Source organism: Mandrillus leucophaeus, unplaced genomic scaffold, assembly GCF_000951045.1.
Source record: "Mandrillus leucophaeus isolate KB7577 unplaced genomic scaffold, Mleu.le_1.0 Scaffold117, whole genome shotgun sequence".
NCBI classification, from domain to species: domain Eukaryota; kingdom Metazoa; phylum Chordata; class Mammalia; order Primates; family Cercopithecidae; genus Mandrillus; species Mandrillus leucophaeus.
This window is the reverse complement of record NW_012099987.1, coordinates 3,081,326-3,090,030: the sequence shown is the minus strand read 5'-3', so window position 1 is coordinate 3,090,030 and position 8,705 is coordinate 3,081,326. Positions and strand designations below refer to the sequence as shown.

The following is an 8,705-nucleotide window of genomic DNA, read 5'->3' as shown; positions in this document are numbered from 1 at the left end:
CCCGGCTAGTTTTTTGTATTTTTAGTAGAGACGGGGTTTCACCATGTTAGCCAGGATGGTCTCGATCTCCTGACCTCGTGATCCGCCCGTCTCAGCCTCCCAAAGTACTGCGATTACAGGCTTGAGCCACCGCGCCCGGCCCAGAAGGGCCTTAAGATTAGAAACCAGTCAGGAATTTCCACAGGCTGTTGAGGCTGGCCTGGGTGGGTCCCATAGACCTCCTGCCGGGCATGTCCAAGTGCTCTTCTTGGGTTCTGACCACCTCCCCAGCATACTTTGCCCCACGGGGCCCAGAAAGTCTCAGGCCCTCCTCATTTCTTTCCAGCTGCCCCCACTAACCCTAGTCCCTGGGGCTGCTGTCCCCAACACTGGCTGTGGAGTGGGATGCAGCCACTCCACGGCTTCTCCCATCCTTGCTACTCTTGGCAGGATAGGAGTTAAAAACGGCACAGGCTTGGGGAACCACTTTCCCCTACTATCGGTTTCCTTGTCGCTAGAAAAAGACCCACCTCCTTTTACGGGTTTTATTAAGATCTCTATAGGGAACAGCCAAGGGACTAACAAAGTTAACCAGTGTAAGAAAGTTATAAAGGCTCCAGAAAGCCCATAGAATTCTTGCAGTCCCTGACTACTGTTTCTATGGACATACAGAGTTAGAACTATATTATTGTTACATTTTAAAAAGCAAGTTGTACAAGAGTCTGTGTGTGTGTGCGCACGCGTGCACATCCATAAATGTTTGATTAGTTATAAAAACCAGAGCGGTCCGGCGAGGTTGCTCATGCCTGTAATCCCAACACTTTGGAAGGCCGATGTCGGCGGATTGTTTGAGTCTAGGACTTCAAGACCAGCCTAGGCAACAGGGTACAACCCTGTCTCTACTAAAATAAATAAATAAAATTAAAATTTGCTGGGTGTAGTGGCGTGTGTCTGTAGTCCCAGCCACTTGGAAGGCTGAGGTGGGAGGATCACCTGAGTTCAGGAGGTCAAGGCTACAGTGAGTCGTGATCACACCACTGCATTCCAACCTGCACAACTGAGGAAAACCTTGTCTCAAAAAGAAAAAAGAGGAAGGAGAGTTAATAGTTAACAATAATTTTGGTGGATGGACCACCTGAGATCAGGAGTTCGAGACCAGCCTGGCCAACATGTTGAAACCCTGTCTCTACTAAAAATACAAAAATTAGCTGGTTGTGGTGGCACACACCTGTAATCTCAGCTACTCGGGAGGCTGAGGCACTAGAATCACCTGAACCTGGGAGACGGAGGTTGCAGTGAACCAAGATCATGCCACTGTACTCCAGCCTAGGTGACAGGGTAAGACTCTGTCTCGAAACAAAACAAAACAAAACAAAACAAAACAAAACAACACAATGATTTTTCTCTAGTGTATGAGATTAGGATGGTCAAGGCCGGGCATGGTAGCTCATGCCTGTAATCCCAGCACTTTGGGAGGCCAAGGCAGGCGGATCATAAGGTCAGGAGTTTGAGACCAGCCTGGTTAATGCAGTGAAACCCCGTCTCTACTAAAAATACAAAAAATTATCCGGGCGTGGTGGCAGGCGCCTGTAGTCCCAGCTACTCAGGAGGCTGAGGCAGGAGAATGGCATGAACCCAGGAGGCGGAGCTTGCAGTGGGCCAAGATTGCGCCACTGCACTCCAGCCTGGGCGACAGGGTGAGACTCCATGTCAAAAAAAAAAAAAAAAGGAGATTAGGATGGTCATATGACTTCTTTTTACTTTTTACTTTTTTTTTTTTTGACACTGAGTTTCACTCTGTTACCCAGGCTGGAGTACAGTGGCATGATCTCAGCTCACTGCAACCTCTGCCTCCCGGGTTCAAACAATTCTCCTGCCACAGCCTCCCGAGTAGCTGGGGACTACAGGCACATGGCCCCATGCCCAACTAATTTTTGTATTTTTTGGTGGAGGCAGGGTTTCACCATGTTGCTCAGGCTGGTCTCGAACTCCTGAACTCAAGTGATCCACCCACCTCGGCCTCCCAGAGCGTGAGCCACCACGCCCAGCCTCTTTTTACTTTTTGTCTTTTTTGTTATTGTCTTGAGGGTCTCACTCTGTTGCACAGGTGGGAGTGCAGTGGCACAATCATGGCTCACTACAGCCTCAACCTCCCAACCTCAAGAGATCCTCCCACATCAGCCTCCTGAATAGCTGCGACCACAGGCACACGCCACCATGCCCAGCTGATTTTTTTCATATTTTTTGTAGAGACAGGGTTTGCCACGTTGCCCAGGCTGGTCCCGAACTCCTGAGCTTAAGTGATCTGCCCACCTCAGTCTCCCAAACTGTTGGGGATTACAGGCATGAGCCACTGCACCTGGCCCAGCTTCTCTTTTTACTTTTTACACATCTATACTGCTTACGTTTTTTGATGGTGTATATTGGTATTATATTTTTATGGATATATATTGCTATTTTATTTTACAAATAACTATTGTGACCAAACAAGAAACACGTAAATAAATCATGCTAACCAAACTTTTCCGTCTCATATTCCTGCTTTTTCCTTTGATCACTGAAAATATTCATTCATTCTCGCTTTTTACTGCTGACCACCCCACCTCCATCCCTAGAAAAGCAGGAAAAGTAATAGACATAAACCCTGAGGTTTCCCACTCAAAGGAGCTCATTATGTCTGAGAAGCAGTGTCTTACTTCAAAGTGCACTGAGCAGGAAATGCCAGATTAGGCCATTCCTAAACACCTGGTCTCCTGGAAGAAAAACGAAACTCCCCATAAGCTTTAGAGCCTGCCAAAGGACCACAGCGCTTAAAGAAACCTCTGCCTTCTAGTCCCTGCCCTGTCGCTAGCCAGCTGTGTGACCATGGATAAGGCCTTTCCACTCTCTGGGCTCCATTTCCGCTATTGAATGGGGTAGGAGATGTGGGGGGCAACAATGCCAACCTATAAGACTACTGGGAAGGGACTGGGTGCCGTAGCTCACACCTGTAATTATAGCACTTTGGGAGACTGCGGCGGGTGGATCATGTGAGGTCAGGAATTTGAGACCAGCCTGGCTAACATAGTGAAACCCTGTCTGTACTAAAAATACAAAAATTGGTGGGACGTGGTGGTGCACGCCTGTAGTCCCAGCTACTTGGAAGGCAGAGGCAGAATTGCTTGAACCTGGGAGATACAGGTTGCAGTGAACTGAGAACATGCCATTGCATTACAGCTTGAGTGACAGAGCGAGACTCCATCTCAAAAAAACAAAAGACTACAGGGAAGATCAAATAGGGTAATGCAGGGAGAAGCACATTTTAAACCGCAAAACGCTCCACCACTAAAATAGAGTAGAGCAGGGGCTTACCAGCCTTTGTGGAAAGCAGAGCCACTTTTTACTTTGCCTGAAATTCACAGACAGACAGGAGAGGGAAGAGGGGAGTAAGGGAGGGACCTTGGCAGCTGATGGTGTTTTCCTCCACCCACTGTCCAGTCACAAACCAAATTATGAAGACAGCGTGTGTGCCTGTGTGTATGTTTGTGTGCACAGGGACTGGAATGGTTCTTTGGAAAAGAGTGGGTGTGGTGCACACATGTGGCATCAGATCCCAGCCTGGAGCTGTTCCAGATGAGTTTTGAAATCTTCCTGTTTCCTGGCTGCAGATGTCACGCCCAGGGCACAGGGAGGAGGAGTGTTCCAGGTGAGTTTTGAAAAATACTGTTTCCTGGCTGCAGATTTCACGCCCGGGGCACAGGGAGGAGGAGCCTGGGAGGAAGCCTTTTAACTCTGCCCTCACATCCTTTCCAGGGCATCCGTCAGTAGCCAGCAGCTGGCTGGGCAAAGAATCTGAGGGGAATGGGGGGAAAGGCAGGTGGGGTGTGGCCCAGGCGGCAACACCAGAGCAGGCCACAGTGGTATGCAGGGAAAAAAACAGGGCCTGGGCTACAGGAGACCCCAGTTCTGCCCCTCATCAGCTGTGTAGCATCAGGCAGGTTGCCACCATGCCCTGGACTTCGTTTCCCCTTCTGTAAAGCGATGGGGTTGGACTAGAACAGGACACTCTAGCTCCACAACCACGGTCTTTCTGCGCCCAGAATGAGAGGCAGTGGAGCTCTGTAACAGAGGGCCCATTGAGAGCAGGGACAAAAGCCTCTGGAATTTCCTCCAGCCTCCATCAGGGACACAGGCAGTTTTCTTCCCTCTGGTTTCTGTCCTCAGGCAACCCCTGGTCCAGGCTCCTAATTGCACTGGACATCTGTGAACTCACTCTCTTTCCTTCCTAGAAGGAAAGAGGAAGCCAGAGAGGCAGAAAAGAGGCCAGCAGCAGGGCGTGAGGCACAGTGAGACAGAATGGGAGGACCTCACACGGAGGGATACTGCAGAAGACCAGGACGGAAGACACACACGCCAAGAGCAAACAACCAAACTTTATCCAGAAAAGCATATTTGTAATCACCACTCAACAATGAGGCACATCGGTCCCCTCTCCCCAACCACCCTCACTCTTCCCAAATCCACTCTCCCTTTTGGCTTTTATAGAACACTGTAGAAATCCTTTCCTGGGTCTGCAAATGGCCCTAGACTGGGATGGGAGCTGCCCAGAGTGGTCTTGGGCTGGACTGAGTCCTGGTACCCAGAGAGAGAGGCCTATGCAACTGCCTCCAGTATCCAAAAGTTCTGGGGGCAGGTCAGGTGCCACCCCTATGGCACAGGGCCTTGAAGGAGGGTGAACGTGGGCGGTCTTACGCGTCCTTCTCATACCTGGCAAACAGAGGGAGCACAAGCTGCTGGAAGCCAAGCGGGAAGGCACATCTAGAAGAGCACTGAGCTCTGGAATGCTACAGGCACGTGTGGATGGATGAGGCTCCATGGCGGCCAAGGAGATATCTGCTCCTGAGTAAGGTCATCTGACCACAGACAGCACCAGGGGCTGGGGGCTAAGAAGGAGATCTTGAGAAGGATGGACCTGAGCTAAAGATGTAACTTAGATGGTGATCTGAAAAATGAAAGAAAGAATAAAGGCTGGAACTCAAACCCATTGTTTAGGGGACAAGAGTACACAGCTAAGTTCCAGGTGTCCAGAATCTTGTGTCCAAATCATAGCACAAGGAGAACAGGAATTCTCTTGAGTTAAGGCAAAATCAGTCTTCACCCATCTGGGCTCTTCCATTGAATGGTGTGGAAAGGAAGCTGCTGGGCAGAGGTCATTCCTCTCCCCATCTGCCCCTACTGCCAGTGAAGACTCTGAAAGTTTCTGCAGGCCCAGGCCAGAATGGTGTTGCCAGCCCAGGGCAGCGGGCCCTGAAAGTGGTTGGTGTGACCAGCTCTGGGAATCTCCATGGCCTCAGCAACATGGAAACCTGCAACAGGAGAGCCAAAGTCAATGGGCTTCCAAGGCACCCCAAGTGTCTCACCCCAGGTTCTCACCGCATCAGTTGGGGCTGAGGGAACGTTACCCTTCCTGGAGCTTGGCAGTGGGACCTGGCCTAACTGAGACATTGAAGGAGTTGGGGGACTTTGGGATCAGTGTTCTAGAATTTCCCAGAGAAGAGAAAAAAACAACAAAAACAACCACAATTTGGCCGGGTGCAGGGGCTCACGCCTGTAATCTGAGCACTTTGGAAGGCTGAGGTGGGTGGATCACTTGAGGTCAGGAGTTCAAGACCAGCCTAGCCAACATGGTGAAACTCTGTTTCTACTAAAAATACAAAAATTAGCTGGGTGTGTTGGCCCACGCCTGTAGTCCCAGCTACTTGGGAGGCTGAGGCAGGAGAATGGCTTGAAGCCGGGAGGCGAAGGTTGCAGTGAACTGAGATCACGCCATTGGACTCCAGCCTGGGTGACAGCGAGACTCCGTCTCACTCACACACACACACACACAAAAACAAAAAACAAACAAAAGAACCCCACGATTTTACTGGGTACAGAGTTTCAGTTTTACAAGATGAGAAAAGTTCTGAAGATAGATGGTGGTGGTGGTGGTGATGGCTGCATAACAATATGAATATTCTTTTTGAGACAGGGTCTCGCTGTCACCCAGGATGGAGTACAGTGGCACCAACACGGCTCACCACAGCCTCGACCTCTTGGGCTCAAACGATCCCCACCCTCAGCCTCCTAAGCAGCTGGAATCACAGGCACACACCACCACACTCAGCTAATTTTTAAAAACTTGTTGTAGAAACACGATCTTGCTATGTTGCCAAGGCTAGTCTCAAGCTTCAGCGTCCCCAAAGTGCTGGGATTACAGACATGAGCCACTGTGCCTAGCTGTGAATGTTCTTAATGCCACTGAACTATACACTTAAAAATTGTTAAGATGGTAAATTTTAAGTATATTTTGCCACAATTTAAAAAACAGCTATATTAACATGTACATTACATGTTAATTAAAAACCAGATATATTAACATGTATCTAACATGTATTGATACCCTACTATATAGAGTATAGCCTGGTCATGAAGAGGCCAGGCTGCCAGGGTTCAAATCCTACCTCTACCACTCATTAGCTGGGAGACCTTGGGCAAGGTATTTAACCTCTCTGGGACTCATTTTCCTCATTCGGAATATGGGAATGACATTAGAACCCACCTCAATAGGGTTATTGAGAGAATCAATGGATACCTGTAAAATGCTTCGAGATGTGCCAGCCACATAGTAGAGCTACACAGGTGCTCTGACGGCAACATATCTAGAATTACATTCATGCTTCACACACCCTAAAACTACACCTTTGCAACCTGCACAGAGAAATCTAACACCTGTGCACCTAAACTTTAAAAACAAGCTCACGAAAACACATGGCCTCCCCTCTTCTAGTTTCTAATCCAGAGAAGCTTGAGCCTTTTCAAACAGCAGGGCCAGGCACAGTGGCTCACACCTGTAATCCCAACACTCTGGGAGGCTGAGACAGGAGGATCTCTTGAGCCCAGGAGTTCAAGACCAGTATACAAAATATAATGGGGCCCTGTCTCTACAAAAATTTACAAATTAGCCAGGCTTGGTGTCACGTGCCTGTAGTCCCAGCTACCTGGGAGGCTGAGGTGAGAGGATGGCTTGAGTCTGGGAGGTCTGCAGTGAGCCACAATCACACCACTGCACTCCAGTGTGGGTGACACAATAAGACTGCCTCAAAAACAAAACAAAAAAGAAAGAAAAAATAAAAGAGCAGATCATTGAAGGATTTTAGCGAAAAGATTGAATCTTCACAACTCCATAGATACTGTGGTTATTACTGTCACCTCTCCAACTTGCTCTGAATAAAAACCCTTTAACTTTTGGAAAAGGAGTAAGCTCTGTGCTTTTTATTCAAATGCCCATGACCCCTTCCAGAAAACCAAGAAGCGTCTTACTTTACAGGCCCAGCCAGCAGGTCACCCCAGCGTCAGAGAGTGGTTCTTCTCTTTGGTAAGGGAGATCCACCCTGCCAGCTGCTTCAGGTCAGTGCTGGGATCTCTTGCAGGTGATTTTCCTTTAGACTGGGAAAACCATCTGAACAACTTTGGCTTCATTTCTCCAACAATGTAAAGGAATGTTCATATTTCCCAGTTCGGGTCTCTGGCTAGGGGCAGCAATCTCCTTCCTCCATGGGGTGGGTCCCCTCCCTCTGCTAGAGAAATTCCCAGGGGAAGAAAGAGAAGGCGCTCCCCAAATCTTCAAACAGAACACAGCCAATGGGTTGGGCCCTTAGGCATCAATGAGAGCCCGGACAGCACAGGGATGCATGGAACCTCAAGGTAGGAATACTGCTCCAGGCCCAGGAGCAGTTAATACAGTAAACTAAATTATTTCTGTAACAGCGGGACTTCTCAGAGTCTTTGATAAGCTAATGAGCATCTCCAGGAAAGGGAGACAGCACCGCTGACAAACCTGTTTGGCCTTGAAACCCTCTTTTCGGAGAGGCGGCTCCTGAGCCAGGGGTCCTGACTCACCCACCCTTTTAATGAAAACAGCGCTGGACTGCAAGTCTGGGTTCTAATCTTACTCTGGCTGTTCCCAAGAGCAGGCTCTGGGTCCCCATCTGTAAGAAGGGGTGGGGTTCACCTTAACATTCCGCCATGGTCGTGGGACTCCTAATGCAAACAGATAGGGGGGGATGAGGATGAGGGGGGCGGCAGAAGCCTGTGAGGAAGGCTGGGAAGAAACTTGTGTCACAGAGAGGCCAGGACAGTTAGCGTGTGTTCGGGACTGGCCTGCAAAAACCTGAAGGACAAAGGCGGAGTAGGCAGAGGCACGAGGAGACTCCACAAGTGTATGTGTACAGCCCACCGGCTCCTCCTATCCGTCCCCACCTCGGCGGATGGGCCCCACCCCAGGACAACCAAGCACCGAGAGACAGACTGAGAAGGGCCTCGCAGGATGCCCGCACAACCCCCAGCTAAAACCAAACTCTTCGCTCATCCTGCGACCAGCCAAGGCCTGTCCTCAGCTCCGCCCGCGACCCAGCGCCTGCGTTTCACAGCACCGGAGGCTGGGAGAGCGGCCGGGGAAGGGGGTGCTCTTCCGACCGCGGGGAGGGAGGGAAGGGGGCAGGCGGAAGCCTGGTTCCAATTTGGGAGCCTCCTCCGGATCTACGCGGCGCCCGTCCACGTCTTAGTCTCAGCAGGGAAGGGAAGAGGAACCGCGAGGTTTCGCCTCGGAGCGGCTGGTCTGCGAGTGTGCATCCGCCCGTCGGATCGCAGCCTGCGCTGGTCCCGGGAGACTGCGCGTCCGGCGCGGCTGTCGGGATTCTGGGCAGTGG

General features: G+C 50.3%; 1 long non-coding RNA gene across 1 annotated transcript; it reads right to left on the bottom strand.

Moving 5' to 3' along the window:
• Nucleotides 1–4,371: 4,371 nt before the first annotated feature.
• LOC105554207 lies at nt 4,372–8,700 on the bottom strand. The gene is made up of 2 exons (XR_001008289.1): nt 7,318–8,700; nt 4,372–5,324 (listed from the first exon to the last, which is right to left on the bottom strand). It is a non-coding gene; the product is annotated as an uncharacterized LOC105554207 (long non-coding RNA).
• Between the last annotated feature and the right edge of the window lie 5 nt (nt 8,701–8,705).